Genomic DNA, 17146 nt, shown 5'->3' with positions numbered 1-17146 from the left:
TCCTATGATAAACCACAAAGGAAGAGAATAATAAAAGAAGAGTATGTATATAACTGAATCACCTTGTTGTATAGCTGTAATTAACACAACGTTGTAAATCAACTATAGTGCAATTTTCAAAATGCGTTAGAAAAAAAAGAATCACAACCAATCTTGTGTGTCTTCAAAGTGCTCTGAAGCATGATTCAGTCTATCTGACCGGGGCTGATCCGGCTCCCCTCATGGCCCTGATGGTTCTGTGGGCTGCTGCAGGCACAGGGGTGGGCATCCCTGCATCACACCCGGGCCGGGGAGGGGCTCGTTCAGGCCCTGCCCTCCTGGCACTGAGGACCCAGCTCCAGTGTCCACAGCCAGGACCACCTCTCGGAAGGGTCCCCGAAAGCAGCTCAGCCCCACAGAGTCTAGCTTGATCCTCAGCCAGTGGGGCTCAGAGCGGGTGCTCCCGGCACCCCCTCCCCCTCCGCACCTCTGCCCCAGGTCTCATGCTCCAAGGTGTGATCAACACCTGACGCAAACAACTCCTGCCTCCAGGAAGCGGCCGACCACGCGGCCTGTGAGGCAGACGTGCCCTGGAGACTGGCAGACAAGGACGGGACCCAGCCGGCTGTGACCAAGGTCAGGCGCCAGGGAGAGAACAGGGGCAAGTGCGGGGAATTCCAGGGCACATGCCACCCCCGACCACCACGTGAGCTCCGCTAACCGAATAATCAGGATGCAAACCTGCCGCAGGAACGCAGGGAGGATTTCTCCCCAGCCTGTCCCTCCAAACCCCTGCCCTTTCTCAGAAACAAATTCTGCTTCCATTTGGTGACTTTCTGTTAGTCTCCAGGCTTTCCCCTCTATTTACATATGTGGATACGTACACACGTAGATTTTCTTTTTCTTTTACCCGACACAAATGTGCTTAAATCTGAAGTTTGTCCCTGAAAAGACCCTGACCCATGCTTTCTCAGGCAAAGAATGTTAATGATCACCGTCCCCCAGAAAGCAGTGAGGGATGCAGGCCCTCCTGACCTGGCCCCAAACTATAAACAAGGCCTTGAGTCTGTTTTCAGACTCAGCAGAGCGGAATGGAAATAACTACCTTGGACCCACATGAAGAGGTAAACCGAGATAAGTTCAAAATTGCCGAAAAGATGAGTTTATCAGGAACAGCAGTAATTACATCAGGGCACACAAACTGTAGAAGCCAAAAGTGAGTCAGTAAAAGGTTTGGGGTAGGCTGTGTTTATGGCCAGGAAATGTAAAGAAGGGAGAGTAAGTTCGTCTATTAAAATAAAAATCAGTTTAAAAAGTACAGAGACCAGCCCTGAAAGTTCCCTGAGCAGACAGAACCAGCCCAGGCAGCAAACAAAGCTCAGATTAGCCTAACCCAGGTCATTTCTTTTTCTCACCTCTGGAACCATAAGCAAACTTTCCAAGGCTGATAGGAGGCAACCTCTGACCAAGGCCCTCTCATTTAAGAAAACTGTAATATTATCACTTTTCTGTAAACTGGGCATTTACAGAAACTGTTTCTTAGTCCTGAAGTTTTATTTTTCTGAGGGCACATGCATGAGACTTTCCATTTTATGTCTTCTGGTTCCATTTCAGATTGAAATCCTTTCACAAACATGGGCTGCGGCATTTAGAGAGGGGCCATCATTGGGGTGCCAAGAGGTTGGGGAGCTCTCAGGAGTTGAGTCCAGGGAGTTCTGGGACTGTCCTAGGACTCAGAGAGTTAACCGAGGTGCAGACAGGTGTATTAGTCAGGACGGCTGCTGTAATCAAACACCCAGGCTGGGAGCTTGAAGGACAGATGCTCCTGTCTCGTGGTTCTGGAGGCGGCCTTCTCACTGTGTGCTCATGTGGCAAAGAGAGCAATGAATCTCTTCCTCTGCTTATAAGACTACCCGTCCTACAGGGATGGGGCCTTGTGACTTCTTTCAGCCTTAATTACCTCCTTAAAGGCCCCACCTCCAAACACAGGGCTTCAACATGGGAATCTGGGGGACACCATTCAGTCCATGGCAGCACTCATTTCATTCATTTCCTCCAGCGACTGGTCATCTATACCGGACACCAGACCCTCCTGGGAGGGGAGATGATGGGGGTCTCCATGCGGCCCCTCCCTCAGACCTCACTGACATCGGGGGATGCAGCCAGCATGCCAAGGACTCGACAGGAAGGAGGCTGTAAAAGTACCAGCCACTTTTAGGACGAGGGGAGGTCAGGGAGGACTTCTCAGAGGAGGTGGCTGGGAAACGAGAGAGAGGCTCCCCAACAGGAGCCGCCAGCCCCCCAGGAGCAGGGCGCCTTCTTCACTCCTGCGGCTTCAGCACATGGTGGTTAGGTCATAAATATCATTGAAATGCAATCAAGTACATCTCTGATGCAGAGTGCTCCACGCTCAGTCTTCATGCAGGGCACGTGGGCTGGCCTGGGGCCCGTGAGCCGTCAGTGAAAGTGGCTGCTCTTACTCTCAGGAGCGCCGCACACATCAGGTGCACTGCCAATCCCTCCCCTGATCTGTGTAAACACCACAGACGCCAGCTGTCCCGACCTGATGGGCTCTGTCTGAATCTCCCTGCTTCACAGATGGGGCAAGTCCAGCCAAGAGGTTGTCCCGGCCACGGTGCCAGGCCCTGCGGCTCCACAGAGGAAGCGGGAGGGAGACGCGAGGGCTGGGCCTCCCGGGAGCATGGAGCCCTGCCGCTGACAAGGAAGGGAACCACCGGCTGGAGGCTCACGTCTCTGTCCACTTCCTTCTCGTCCAGTCACCTCCCCCCTCTTTACGATCCCAGCTTCCCACCTTCAGTCACATTCTGGGCTCAAATTTTGCATCTCAGGAAACCCAAACTGAGACACTCCTTCCATGGAAATGTTTATGCAACTCACCACCATTTCCCCAAATCACCTCTTCCTCCAGGTTATGGTAACTTGGTCCTGGATGGAGCCAGGAATCTAGCTCAATCTGTCTCCTTCTGTGTCTGGGGGACTTTTCCTTCTTAACATCCCTTGAATCCATGTCTCCTTTCTTCCCCCCTTCACGACCTTAGTTAGGACCCTCTTTGCTCCACCAGCTCCTCCCTTGTCCTCCCAAGTCCAGTCTTGCCTTTCTCCACCCACACTTCCCTGAGATGGTTTCTAACAGGGCAACTGGCTTGTGTATTTCTCCTGATACAAATCTTCCAAGATCTCCCTATCGCCTAAGGAGGAAACCAAAGCCAAACTCACACACACTCCCTCAGAAACCGGCCTTGCTCCGGGGTCCTCACTTGCTGCCAATCAGAGCACCTAGCGAGTGCCATGGTAACGGCTCGTCTGCTCTTCCATCTCCTCAGCTAGACTTTTGCAGGAAACCAACATAAATCTGTTCCTCACTGCACCCCAAGACTCTAAACATCACCGAGCACATAACAGGAACCAAACATACACACTTCAATCAGTGAGTGAAAGGATAAATGAATACGATGAACTCTGTTCCTTCCCCTAAATTTTGCTGTGCACTTAAAACTGCTCTGCAAAATGTCTTGACCAAAAAAAAAAAGTTTAACTGACAGAAGAAGCTCATAGATTATAAAAGATTTGAGAGAACATTTTGATTTAAAAAAAGCAATACCAGCCAGAAACCAGAAAGCCTAGTATTAGTCAACCTTGGGGCGGAAGAAAATTCCATCCCTAAAGGCTGGAGGAAAGGCAACAAACAGCCTGGCTTTTGTGAGGGAGGAGGGTGAAGTCTGGGGCACCGCGTGGAGAGCACAGCTCAGCTAAAGGCCTGACACGGGCTGCCAGCCGGGCGACCCCCTGGCTCAGTGCCCCCAGGGCCACCTGTCCGGCTCCCTGAGCCTCTGGCAGGAGGGGTTCCAGCGTGCACTCCCGTCCCAGAAACTCCCTCTGAGCGGCTCCACGGGGACCCAGAGCAGAGCAGGCGGGAGGAGCCGCCTCCAGGCCTGCAGGCTGAGCTCTGGATCCAGCTGCAGCTGGAGGGAGATGCGCGTCCACGTGACTCCCCGACGACTCAGGGCTTGACGAGTAGGGTTATTTATTAGAATCTCTCCCTGGCCGTTGGACGCCGCCCTTCACGTCCGTGTGTGTGGTTGTGCAATCCTCCAGCCCTATAAAGGCGGTGACCCTGCCGCCTCTGGAGCCTCTGGAGCCCAGCCTCCCCTGAGTCTCCCTCCCCGGGCCTCCGGCTGCCTGCCGCCACCATGAGGGTCCTCCGCCTGCTGCTGCTGGCCCTTGGCCTGCTCCTCTCCCAGCTGGGCCCAGGTGAGCCGGGACCCTGCAGCACCCGGGGCTGGAACCTGGGGTCGCGTCTGAGGTTGGCCACCTCTGCGACCCGAGGCCCGGGCAGCAGGAAGGCCTCCCCGGGGCTGAGCGGGCTGTCTGGAGCAGATGGCGCGGGGCAGTCCAACTGAGGGGTCCAGGCCATCCTGAGTGGCAGGAGTGCACCTGCCTGCCTAGAGCCTCCTGGGGCTGGTTCTCCTGGGAGCCTAAGGGCAGCTGAGCGGCAGGAGGGCCGGACTCCCTTCTCTCTCTCCTCTCTCCCTCAGGGCTCCCTCCCCTTAGCCCTTGGCGGGGATGTTGGGTGCCAGGCAGCCCCCACACCCCCAGCCCTGTCTCTGTCTTGGGCATCCAGAAAGTATCCTCTGTGAAGGGGACCCCTACTCCATCTGCAAGATGCCCCCTTACCCCTGAGAGGTGCAGCGTCCCAGCCAGCCCAGAGGTGCACCCTGTCTCTCGCCAGGTCTCGGGGTGGGTCCTCCCAGGTGTTCTCCTGCAAGCAGGTGCCTCCTACCCTGCCCACAAGACCAGTTCAGCTGGAGTCTTTGACTCACCTGCGTGCAGGCACTCAGGGATCCACCTTCCTTGAGAAATCCGCTCACATCCTCCAGGGTGACCCATTCCCCAGTGCACCGCAGGGGAGCTCTGTGTCAGGCCCGGGGATGCCAGTTCCTCGAGGTCAAAGCAGCAATGCCCCTGGTGTAAGAGAAGGCGAGCCCCTGCCTGCCAGAAGAATCAGGAACACAGTTTATCCCAGCCCCGCCACTCACTCCCAGGTCATCTCCAGCAAGTCACCTCTTCTGGCTTTTAGTTTCCTCGTTGGCAGAGTGAGTAGGCTGTGGCAGAGGGCTCTAAGCGCGTTAAAGTTCTGGAATTCTCTGCAAGCCCCGCTGTGCTTTCCTCCAGGCCGGCACGTCGTTGTGCAGTTGTGCCTCACTTACTCCAGGGGTTCCTCAGGGTTCCCCTCGGCCAGCTGGGCTCAGAAGTATTCCAGTGCAGAGTTTTAACGTCTCCAGTCGGGACCCTTAAGAGAGGCAGAGAATCCGTGCAGTCACTGTCCTGCTCTGGTATCATACTCATCTCACAGCACGTGTGCTCTTGAGCAGCCGTGTGAAGTCTCTTACTGCAGCTCAGCTCACACTCAAAATGTTTGAAAGCCACTATATTAACATGAAGAGTTGTTTTCAGTTGGTGACATCTAAGTAGGATTACAAGCATCTCATCCAAAGCCTCGAAAAAGAGTGTTCCCAGGGACACGCAGGAGGAACTGAACTTACTAATTACTCCTTACAGAAATGGCAGCTGATATGGTGGAGCGCTCAGTGTAAACTGGACTAGCTTAGGTACTGCCCTTGGACGACAGGCAAGCCCTGTCTGCACAGAAGCAGCAGTAAAGAGGGCCTCAGGATGGGGACCCTCCGGACTGCTCGCCAAGCCCCATTCCTCTTCTAGAAGGGGCGGAGTGGGGTCCTCCCCACCTCTGGGCTGGAGCTATGGGGGCCCTGAGCTGCAGGGTCCCTGCAGGTTGAGCACCCGCTCTGAGCCCTGAGATGCTCACACCTGGAAAGGGGGCTGCAGGGATGGGCAAGCTTAACACCACGTTTTCTGGGGGATGTCCAAACGTCTGGAGGGGAGGAAGAGCCCAGGTGTTTTCTGGGTCAGAACACACCGGTGTCCCCAGCCTGTGTCCCAAGGCCGAGGTGCCCTGCACGCAGGCGCCAGCTGGGGTGTTTCCCCTCCTTGTGGTTGCGTCTTCACTGCTGTGTGCTGGTTGTTGTGGCTGCTGCAGCCGCCCCTGCAATACCCGCCCTGCCAGCAGGCTGCCCCGACGTCGGAGGCCTGGGGCTAGTGCAGGGTGGGAGGCGGCACTGCTCAGCCACCCCGAGCCCCCACAGGGTCAGTTTGCTCCTTTTCTGGAAAAGCCCTCAGACCGAGTCGTTTCACAGGTGGGGAATCGAGGCCCGCGGGAACCAGCGCTTGTGGTCACTGCAGGAGATCCTCAGACTTGGTGTTCTCTTAAGCAGTTTTCATCCTGGTCAGAGAAAAAGGCCTGTGTCGCCCACTATTAGCTTACACGGATGGTCTTTGTGTGAACATGGAATGCTGTCACAATGGAAAGGGCACCCAGGTCCCTGCAGAAGCTGGACGGGAGCCCAGCAGAGGTGCTGAGAAAGGCTGAGGCTGTGTCCTCACTGTTCAAGGAGTATCCAGCTAAGAGCTGCTGCAGGCAGGCATTGCCCCGGGATCAGGGGATGTGTCGGGGAACAGCCCCGGAATCCATGACCACACATTTGAGAAGCAGAGCACAAGAGAGCCGATTACATAATTCCCTAGCTAATGACAATTATGCTGTGAAATGCTGTTAAGGGCACAATGCTGGGGGACACATGACAATGAGAGCTGATGGGGTCTTGAGGAGCCAGGAAGGCTTTGTTGAGGAAGCTGAGAAGTGAGGGAATGATGAAAGTCATTTTCGAGTTCATGGAATTTTCAAAAATAATATTTCTTTTAACTCTCTCCCAATTAAAAGCCAGGATATGTCACACAAAAAAATCAGATTTTTATCTTCTTTTCTTAAAAAAGTTGTAAAATTTTATTTAACTTTTAATTTTATACTGGAGTATACTTGATTAGAAATGTGTTATGTTCAAGTGTGCAGCGACATAATTCAGTTGTACATATACATGTATCTACTCTTTTTCAAAATCTTTTCCAGTTGAGGTTGTTACATAATACTGAGCAGAGTTCCCTGTGCTATTCGGTAGGTCCTTTTGGTTGCATTTTCAGTGACTTCAGTCAAAATCTGTCTCTGTGACTCCATGGGGTGTAGCTCGCCAGTCTCTGTCCATGGGATTCTCCAGGCAAGAATACTAGAGTGGGTTGCCATGCCCTCCTCCAGATCTTCTTGACCCAGGGGTTGAACCCACGTTTCCTGTGTCTCCTGTATTGCAGGCTGATCCTATTACATGCTAAGCCACCAGGGAAGCCCTTTTGGTTATCCACATCAAATATAGCAGTGTGTACATGTTATCTTCTCTTAAAGATACAACAGACGTGGCAGATTCCTGCACGGCAACAGTGAGCTGCAGCTAAAGAGTGGCTTTGCCTCCACACAGGATGCAGTCCTCAGGACACCGCAGACCCCACCGGTCCCTACTGTCTCACCTCAGCTCATTTCACAGAGCTGTGTTATCTGCCTGGCTGTTGTGGGAATCTGGATTTTCAGCCCCAACTTAACTAAACCAGTGAAAGTGAAACTTTTGGGAGTCATTTTTGGCCGGGGGTGTTTCTGAAGAGCTCTGGTACCAAAGTTCTTTATATCTCGGCCCAGAGAAGAATTCAATAAGAGGCAAAGTGATAAAGGTGATTTATTAGAATATGACATTTGTGAGGCTTAAAAGTGGGCAGGCAATGGGGTGCTGCTTTATAAACAATGGAAAAGTGGGGAGGGGGAGAAAATCTTTGACTTTCTTAGGTGGACATCATGCTTCCAACATTGCTCCTCCTCCAGGTTGAGCAGGGGAGTTTTCTCATCCCTTCCTGGTCAAGCTAGGTCCACAAATTAGTTTTATCATGTGTGTAGACAGCATGTCCTGTGGGTCATTAACTTACTGAGCTCACTGAGCAGGATGTGGGTCTCAAGCCACCATCGTTTTACTGTTCTGAGGCATGTCTCGTGCCTCTGTTGCACAGTTTTGTTGCTAAGCAAGCCTGCTTGGTTTTGTGGTTAAGCAAACCTGCTCTCTCGAGTGATCATTAACTTACAGGAGTCTCCCATATTTTTCTAGTTGCAATCCCCTAGTGGGATTAACTACTTAATCAACTATTTTGTCTCTTCACTCTGCCTCTATCAAAATGAGAGAGGGGCCTGGACAAACCACATGGGAAGGATAGTTGGTATGAATGCCCAGTATGTAGGCAAAGCCACTCAGTTGTGTCCGACTCTTTGTGACCCCACGGACTGTAGCCTGCCAGGCTCCTCCATCCATAGGATTTCCCAGGCAAAAATACTGGAGTAGGATGCCATTTCCTTCTCCAGGGATCTTCCCCCACCCAGGAGTTGAACCCTGGTCTCCTGCATTGCAAGCAGACTCTTTACCATCTGAGCGACCAGGGGATCCCCTTGAAAGCCCAGACGTCCAGATAAAAAGAGAAAAAAACAGAGCTGTCACTCTTACTCTAGTCCTCCCAGCTCCGCTATGGGAGGAAGAATCATTACCCCCATTCCGTGGCTTAATAACTTGGCTAAAGTCACATGATCGGTAACAGAGCAGGGACTCAAACGCAGGCCATCAGCTCCAACACCGCAGGGCTGTCAAGGCACAGAGCATGCCGGGACCAGCATAAGGGGTCAGGATAGGAACCAGGGATGTAGGGAAGCGCAGGTCAGTCAGGCCTGAAGAGCAGGAGACCCCATCTCTGTTCAGGCGGGCCCCAGAGGCTGTCAAACCAGACAGTCACAGAATCAAACGTGGCTTCTTCTTTGTAAGGTTCTATTTATTCCTTTTGGCTGTGCTGGGTCTTCGCTGACGTGAGGACCTTCTCTAGTTATGCAGCGGGGGCTGCTCCTTGTTGTGTGTGCAGGCTTCTTGTTGTAGTGGCTTCTCTTGTTGGGGATGAGCATGGGCTTTCTGGAATACAGGCTTCAGTAGTTGCGGATCCCACGCTCTAGGGCACAGGCTTAGTAGTTGTGGCATGTGGGGCTCAGTTGCTCTGAGGCATGTGGGATCTTCCTGGGCCGGGGATCACACCCATGTGTCTCTTGCATTGCAAGGCAGATTCTTAACCACTGGACCACCAGGGATGCCCCAGACATGGCTCCTTTAACTGATTTGTCTCCTGGGTGTGGAGGCTGGTCAAAGGAGAGGCCCTGTAATCTGGAGTAGTTTTTTATATATTCTGCATAGGAGCGCTGTGTCAGCTGTAAGCATGACAAATATCTTCCCTCACCTTGTGCCTTAGTTTTTCACACTCTGAATTTTCCACATTATTTTAAGGTGGTTAAATGTGTCATATTTATTCCTTTAGGGTTAGTACTTTGATGCCTTAAGAAATCTTTTTCTAGCCCAAAGGCATGAAGAGTGTTCAGTGTTGTCTTCTGAGGGCTTATTGATTTTCCTTTTACATCTAGGTTTATAATCATCTGGCAGTGATTTTTAACATGCACGTATGGTGTGACTAAGGGTAAAGGGTTTATTTTTTCCATTATGAATATTTAATTGTTCCAGAACCAAGCACGGAGGAGAGACCATTTTCCTCTACTGTTATGCTGAGCCACTGTTGTTCAACTTTCAGTATCTGCATGAAACTCTCTGGGCATCTTCTGCTATTCTATTTGTATATTTGTCTGCCCTGTTCCATTGGTATGTTTGTATCCTCACCACCTGGTCTAATTACAGTGGCTCTATAATTAGTCTCAAAATCCAGTAAAGCAAGTTCTCCTGCCTTCTTTTCTAAGACTGCCTTAGCTATTCTTGGTCCTTTGAATTGCCACAAAAGTTTTAGAATCAGCTCATCAAGTCTCACTGAAAGAATCTCCTGGGATTTTCACGGTTTTGGGCTAGCACTGCAGCTTAATTGGGGGAAAATTAACATTTTAAAAATAATTAATCCTCCAATGCTTAAACATAGCATTTCTACTTATTTAGGGCCTCTTTAAATTACCAAGAAAAAAAAATACTGTATTATTTACAGATAGAGATATTGGACATTATTTATTAGATTTGTAACCAGGCATGTTTTATGCTCTTCTATAAGGTGTTTTTATTTCTTTTTTTTTTTTTCCTGTTGATTGCAGAAGTAAAATTCTTCTTTTTTCTTTTTGTATATTGATCTCATGGACAGCAAATTTGCTAAGCTTTGCTGTTAATTCCGTTTAGACTGCCTACATATAATCATAATATCTGCAAGTAGAGACAGTTTTATTTCTTCCTTTCCAACCCTTGTACCTTTTGTTTATTTCTTTCTTATCTTATTCCCCTGGCTAGTACTTCAAGTACAATGTGGAATAATAATGAAAATAGCAGTTATGCTCATCTGATTGCCAATCTCATGGAATGTTTTCAATGCTTGACCATTAGTACTCTTTATCAGATTAAGGAAGTTTCCTCCAGTTCCTTATTTGGTAGGAGTTCTTTCTTTTTTGTAATCATGAATCAATGTTGAATTTTTTCCAATATTTTTCTGCATCTTTTAACATAATATAACCATTGACTGATTAGATAATGAGAACACTTAATCTCAATTCCTCTGTCATTTAGTTAGGAAAAAGTGATACATTTCTTGGAGAATTAAATGCAGCCATAATGGGATGGACATGTACACACTGCTATATACAAAATGGATAACCAACAAGGACCTATTGTATAGCACATGGAACTCTGCCCAGTGTTACACACCAGCCTGGATGGGAGGAGCATTTGGGGGAGAATGGATACATGTATATGTATGGGTGTGTCCCTTTGCTGTCCACCTGAAATTATCACATTGTTAATCAGCTATACTCCAACATAAAATAAAAAGTTTAAATTTAAAAAAAGTAACCATAAAAGTGCTATTTCTCCACCAAAAGAAAGATGACCAGCCTCAGAATCTTGAAAATGAATGAGATCACAGAATCTAGTCTCCTTAATTTTAAACCTGAGAACTGAGGTTCAGAATGTTTGAGTGCTTTGCTAAAAATCACACAGACTCATTCTAGAATAAGGAACGTAACCAAAGCACTCTGATGAGATACGTTACTATTCCTTTTTGGCCCTATAATGTACTGAATCTTCAAAGATAATGCCAAAAAATGAGGGTTCGCTAAGGGTGGAGACACCATAACCCACCAGTATCGAGGGGGCTCTTTAGATGCCGTGTTTCATGAGCAGCTCCACAGGTCATCTAGGTGTGAAGCTCTTGCAAGGGAAACCCCTGTGACATGCTTTGCAAAGGGCTGTCTGTCCTGCTTTCCCTGAGCATCCTAAAATCCCTGTGGCTGCAAGCCAGGAGTCTGACATGCTTGCTTTTCCCTTCTCACAGGTGCCTGCCATCTGACGATTCTCGGCCAGCGGACTGACAGCTACATATGTGCCAGGAAAGGGGGGACCTGCAATCTGTCGCCCTGCCCACTCTACAACAGGATTGAAGGCACCTGCTACAAGGGCAAAGCCAAGTGCTGCATCCGTTGACTCTGAGCTGGGAGCGATGGCAGAGGGGATGAGGAGCCATGTGAAGTATTTGTAACCATTGTTTTAATAAAAGGATTTTGTGAGGCATACGTCCTTGAGCCCAGAATGAGTCTTGTGTCTCCTTTCTCCTTAAGAAAGTTTGAAGTTTGAAAAGGCAGACAGGCCAGGCCGCAAAGCCCACCGAGTACGGGACTGGGGGATGCTGACGAGGCCGTGAGCCATGCCACCTCCACTCTGATTTATCACCAGATCTACAGGTGAGCGATGCAGGGGGTCCAGGTGAGACCGAGAGCACGTGATAAATGACACAGCCTCAGGCCCCCCTCATTCGTAGCAGAAGCTCATCCCAGACCCAGCAATCTCAGCAGCCTGTCCATCTGCTGAGCCCAGGACTGCTGCCCCTTCTCCTCCCTGGGCCAGGACAGTGGGTTGTGGGTTAGTTAACCTTAGCATTTGAGAACTTTCATTAGGAACATAAAACTATCCCGAGTAAGGAGGCCTAAGAGCTGGTTCCTGGAGGACCATTTCTAACTCCAGCACAGTCACATGATCTACTTACACATCACTTACAGAAGCATTCTCCAGGACCACTGCCCCTTTTGTCATTTCTGCACCACGAGGCCTGTAGATACCCACTGGTGGGAGACAGGGTTGCCTTCCCTTTTTTCCCATAAATTTATTACAACTCCTGATGATATATACACACGCTGTCCTCTCCTTCATCTGGCAAGAGCAAGTCCACATTCCACTTCGATCAATCACAATCACACATAAAAATCAAGGAGTATAAAAACGTGGGGGAATTCCCTGGTGGTCCACTGGTTAGGGGAATGGGAGTATCAACTAAGTCCTCATGGTTTATGAGACAACAGATGGTGTTTAAAGTTGATAAGTGAAAATAAGAGGGGTAAGCATGTCATTCAGAGAAGGAGCAGAGGTGAATATGAAAAAGTGAAAGGCAGTGGCTTCCTGTTAAGTACCTTTGAAGAATTTCATTTTCACAAAATACATGTATATTTGTGTAAAATGTATGCAGAGTTTGTATGCAGAACATATATTTTGAAGATGCAAGACATGATTGTTGTCCAGTGGAAAAGCCAAAGTCATCTGAACACAACATGACCAGTTCCCATCCTCAAAGCAGTATCTACGAGATTTGCATCTGTGTTGTTTCCTGCATTGACATTTTGCCGAAGAATGGCCTGTTCCTAGGAGGTATGAATTGAAGTACTTAGGGCTGGCTGAAATGTCACAAAGCTGGCAACTTCCTCTGTAATCGCTCAAAGCAAATTAAACTTGCAAAGCAATTACAACTTGTGAATCCAGAGGGAAGGTGTATGGGTACGCACTGTACTAATCTTGCCTGTGTGTCCATCTGAAGCTTCTCAAGATGAAAGTCAGGTTGGGGGGAGGAAGAAAAAAATCATCAGAACCAAGATTTTTGACGTAAGAGAAGATTCATATAAAATTTAAAGGTTATATGAAAATCCTATAACCTTAAATTTGAATTGGATGTATTAATATAAAATCCTGACTTTTCCTCTTTTAACAAGTGTATATTTCTCAGCCCCAACCCTACAAATGCAGAGACAATGAAGTAGCAATGAGCGCCCCTAGCACACAGGCCATGGATGTCTTATAGAAACAGCAGGTTCCAAGTACGGAGCATGAGATGGACAAGATGAGTCTGGGGTATCTCGTTGTGCTAGATAGTAGAGAAGCTACCAAAGGCTGGTGAATGTCCAGAGAACACTGGTTCCAATCTGAGGGGGACTCTGTAGGCTAGGATGGAGCATTTTCCATCCTGGCAGAGAATTATGACTACAACTGGTTAAATATATAAAATATATAAACACATTAAATACACAGAAATATAACAGTAAATTATATTTTAAACACAAAATATAGAAAAATCCATGAGGTCGTACTGATACTTAAAAAAATATATTATTTATACTTGGAGTTTGTTAAGGTGCCAACTTATCACTCTGGAAGTTGGTATATAAGAGAAAAGATTAAGCATTTATTCTGCCCTTCTTGTAGAAACTGTATTTTAGGGTAAACAACCATTCAGTTCAGTTCAGTCGCTCAGTCGTGTCCAACTCTTTGCAACCTCATGAACCTCAGCACACCATGCCTCCCTGTCCATCACCAACTCCCAGAGTTTACCCAAACTCATGTCCATTGAGTCAGTGATGCCATCCAAACATCTCATCCTCTGTTGTCCCCTTCTCCTCCTGCCCTCAATCTTTCCCAACATCAGGGTCTTTTCAAATGAGTCAGGTCTTCGCATCAGGTGGCCAAAATACTGGAGTTTCAACTTCAACATCAGTCCTTCCAGTGAACACCCAGGACCAATTTCCCTTAGGATGGCCTGGTTGGATCTCCTTGCAGTCCAAGGGACTCTCAAGAGTCTTCTCCAACACCACAGTTCAAAAGCATCAATTCTTCTGCACTCAGCCCTCTTTATAGTCCAACTCTCACAACCATACATGACCACTGGAAAAACCATAGCCTTGACTAGACGGACCTTTGCTAACAAAGTAATGTCTCTGCTTTTTAATATGCTGTCTAGGTTGGTCCTAACTTTCCTTCCAAGGAGTAAGCGTCTTTTAATTTCACGGCTGCAATAAAAAAAACAACCATTATATGAGTGAAATATTTATAGAAAATTCCAGCTAATAAATGAAGAATGGATAATAGAATTGGAAAATCACCATTTTGCACCCCTGAATGAAATCATAGAACTAAAACAATGTCAATGGATGGCTTTAAAACATCCACTGGAAAGCCTGGCAGGGAACTTGATGATAGAAAATTAAGGCTGACACCAACTAAACTCAATGATCAACCTTGTCCTCACTGCAAGCGATAGGACCAGAGGTTCATGGACTTCCTATTGTGAATCAGAGAAGCGCACACCACCACCCAAGAAATATTCTGGCCAAAAGCTTGTCCACTGAAAAAAAATGCACAACCTAAAAGTTGAGAATTATGTATATTCAGCTGGCATTTTTAGGGAGATAGCCTCTCAGATAAAACTGTTTGGAAGAGGAACTGGTGAACCCAGCATATATGCCAGGATATATAGGAGTTTTTGCAATAACAACACATAGAACAAAAGGTTACTGTTAATAAAAGAAAAACAGATATCCCCAGTTAAGGAATTTAGCACTTTTCTATGTATGGGAAGATGCAAGAGTTTGGGCTCACTGAAATCTTTCCTCAGCTCTCTGGGGCCAGGATCCCGAGTTTTCTCATCCTGAGTTTCCTCAAGCTGCACCATGGCGGGTGGGTGCAGTCTGATGGCTACTAGATAGTGGGTATTTCTTGTTTCCTCCCTGAGTTCCCTCAGGGCTCACCAGTAGTTGAACCTGAAACTAATGAAGTTTGTACATCTAACTAACAATTTACAGGAAATGCAAAGGTTAGAGAAACAAGTAAAACAACTGCTCAAGGAAGCAGTAAGTCAAAGTCAGAACATGAGATGCTGTACAGGAAAAACAATATTAAAAAAAAAAAAATGGCCTGAGGAGAAAGAAGGATTACCATTATAGAGAGAAAAGAGGCAAAACAGCCAACGGGTGGGCCTTTTTTGGATTCTGTATCAAAGAGACCAGTTGCAAGAAAACATTTTTGAGAGGGCCAGATACGTTTGAATATGGACTGGGTAATATCAGAGGCTTCTTATTGACTTGATTAGGGTGCCAGCAATGTGGCAGTTATGCTGGAAGAGAAAGGGCCTCATCAGCTAAAGAAGCTCACTGAAGGGCTGATCAGTGAAATGACACGGTACCCTGGATTTGCTTCAAAACACTCTAGCAAAAAGAAAAATAAAGGGGAAATGCTCTGTGGTGACCTCAGTAGGAAGGAAATCAAGAAAGAAGGGACACATGTATTCATGCAGCTGATTCACTCTGCTGTGCAGTAGAGTCTAACACAATGTTGTAAAGCCACTACAGTCCAATTAAAAATTAAATGAATACAGAAAGAATTAAACAATAAACATTTCCCATTTCAGTCAAAAAAGAAAGAAAAGGAAAAGAGAAATAAAGACATGAAAAGTACAGAGCTGAAAAAAGATTTGTAAAATGTTGAGAAATACCAAAGCTAGGAAATAGGACTATTGGGATTCCTTACGTTTGTGTGTATTTGAAGCCCCTTCAGCCGCAGGCTCACCTCCGCCCCCCAGCCCTGTCCCTCAGGCGCGGTCGTGTGAGGAGGACGCCCCAGCCCCAGGCTCCCCCCGGCCCGGGTCCGTCCGGGAACAGGTCCGGGCGTGCCCGTCTCACAGGAGCGGAGCGCAGGTCTGCTCGCGGAGCCTGCTCCCCGGGACCAAGTCGTCCCTGTGGGTTTGGGTGTGAGTCTCCGAGTCCTCTCCTGCTCTCTGCTCTTCCCAGTGGACAGCCCGGCTCCACTGGACCAAGAAGAGGAGCAGGATCTCAGGGCTGAGGGGAAGCGCGCGGTGTGTCGGCGGCTCCGCGCGCACCCCGCCCGGCCTTCCGTGTACAGCGCCCGCCTCTCGCACTTTTCAAAGGAGGACCGCAGGTCTCACGTTCCGCCTGGCGCTCGGTCAGTGAGCACCTGCGTCTCAGCGTTAACAGTCCGTCTGGCCAGGCTTTTCGCAGACTCGCGTTCAAGAGGAGTCCGGTCCCGCCTGACGCCCGGAACGTGGACCCGCCCGGTCCCTTCTCCGGCGCCGCCTCGTGGCGCGCATTGCAAGGCGGGCTCCAGGGCCGCCGGCACTTTCCGGTCCAGGACCTCCTCAGAAGCTCAAAGTCAGCGCTCTCAGTGTTCGAGTCTCCGTTTTCCAACTTGCCAAAACCTCTTGTAGTTCAGGGCCTCGAGGAAACGTATTTCAGACGACTGAGGGACTTGATGGATTCCCAGAGGTCAGGTCTAACGGCCACAGACTTGTCTGGACCGCGGTTCCGCAGTCAGGGAGGTCTCCGGGGGGTGTGGTCGTGGGGCGCGTTTCTGTTGAACACGAGGAGATCCGAGCCTCCCCTCGTGGTGGCCCCGCAGGGACCGGTCCCCTGGAACAAGGGCCGAGGGCTGGGGCTGCTCCGGGCGGGACCGCCTGCCTCTCTGGACGGAGCTGAGCGCAGAGATTAGACAGACCAGCAGAAACGCGGTATCCTGGGTGGGGATGTGGGAAGCCCCTCTCCCGCTGGCCTTTGGCAGCCGGTCGCAGGGAGGAGTGGTGAGATGCTGTAGGAGAAGCAACAAGGCCTGAGGCTCGCAGCCTTAGGCAGTTGGAGCCCACGATTTTCTTAGAGCTGTGTCCCAGCATTGATGTGGGCGCGAAGCTGAGTCCCGCTGGGGCTGGAGGTGAGTCACTTTCCCTGGAGGAAACCCAGTGCCCCAAATATTCCTGGGTTCTGGGAAGAGCACAGACAGAGGCTCCTGTGACAGATGACTGATACTTAACTTTTATAAATTAAACTGCGAAATAAACTAGCTGAATAAACTATGTCCTGTCCTTTACCCCTACCAGAACAAAGGCACCCCCACAGCAACCCGGAGAGCCAAGTGGGACAGGGTCCTAGGACTCCTGAAAGTCCCTCCCGATGGGCCGGGGCAGGAGAGCGGATGTCTTGGCTGGCACCCCCTCCCTTTCGTCATATCCTCCAGACCACACATCACCCCAAGGGTCTCCTGCACTCCTTCACAGAGACAGTGTGCTTTCTTCTTGGTGATCAGTAACT

The 17146-nt window shown here is 49.1% G+C and overlaps 1 long non-coding RNA gene across 1 annotated transcript; it reads right to left on the bottom strand.

Moving 5' to 3' along the window:
• Positions 1-1125: 1125 nt before the first annotated feature.
• On the bottom strand, positions 1126-16003 carry LOC110135261 (uncharacterized). The gene is made up of 3 exons (XR_002313309.2): positions 15579-16003; positions 4821-5290; positions 1126-1705 (listed from the first exon to the last, which is right to left on the bottom strand). It is a non-coding gene; the product is annotated as an uncharacterized lncRNA (long non-coding RNA).
• Between the last annotated feature and the right edge of the window lie 1143 nt (positions 16004-17146).

Source organism: Odocoileus virginianus, chromosome 32 (genome assembly GCF_023699985.2).
Source record: "Odocoileus virginianus isolate 20LAN1187 ecotype Illinois chromosome 32, Ovbor_1.2, whole genome shotgun sequence".
Lineage (NCBI taxonomy): Eukaryota > Metazoa > Chordata > Mammalia > Artiodactyla > Cervidae > Odocoileus > Odocoileus virginianus.
Note: the sequence above shows the minus strand (reverse complement) of the source record. Positions and strands in the feature narration are given on the sequence as shown.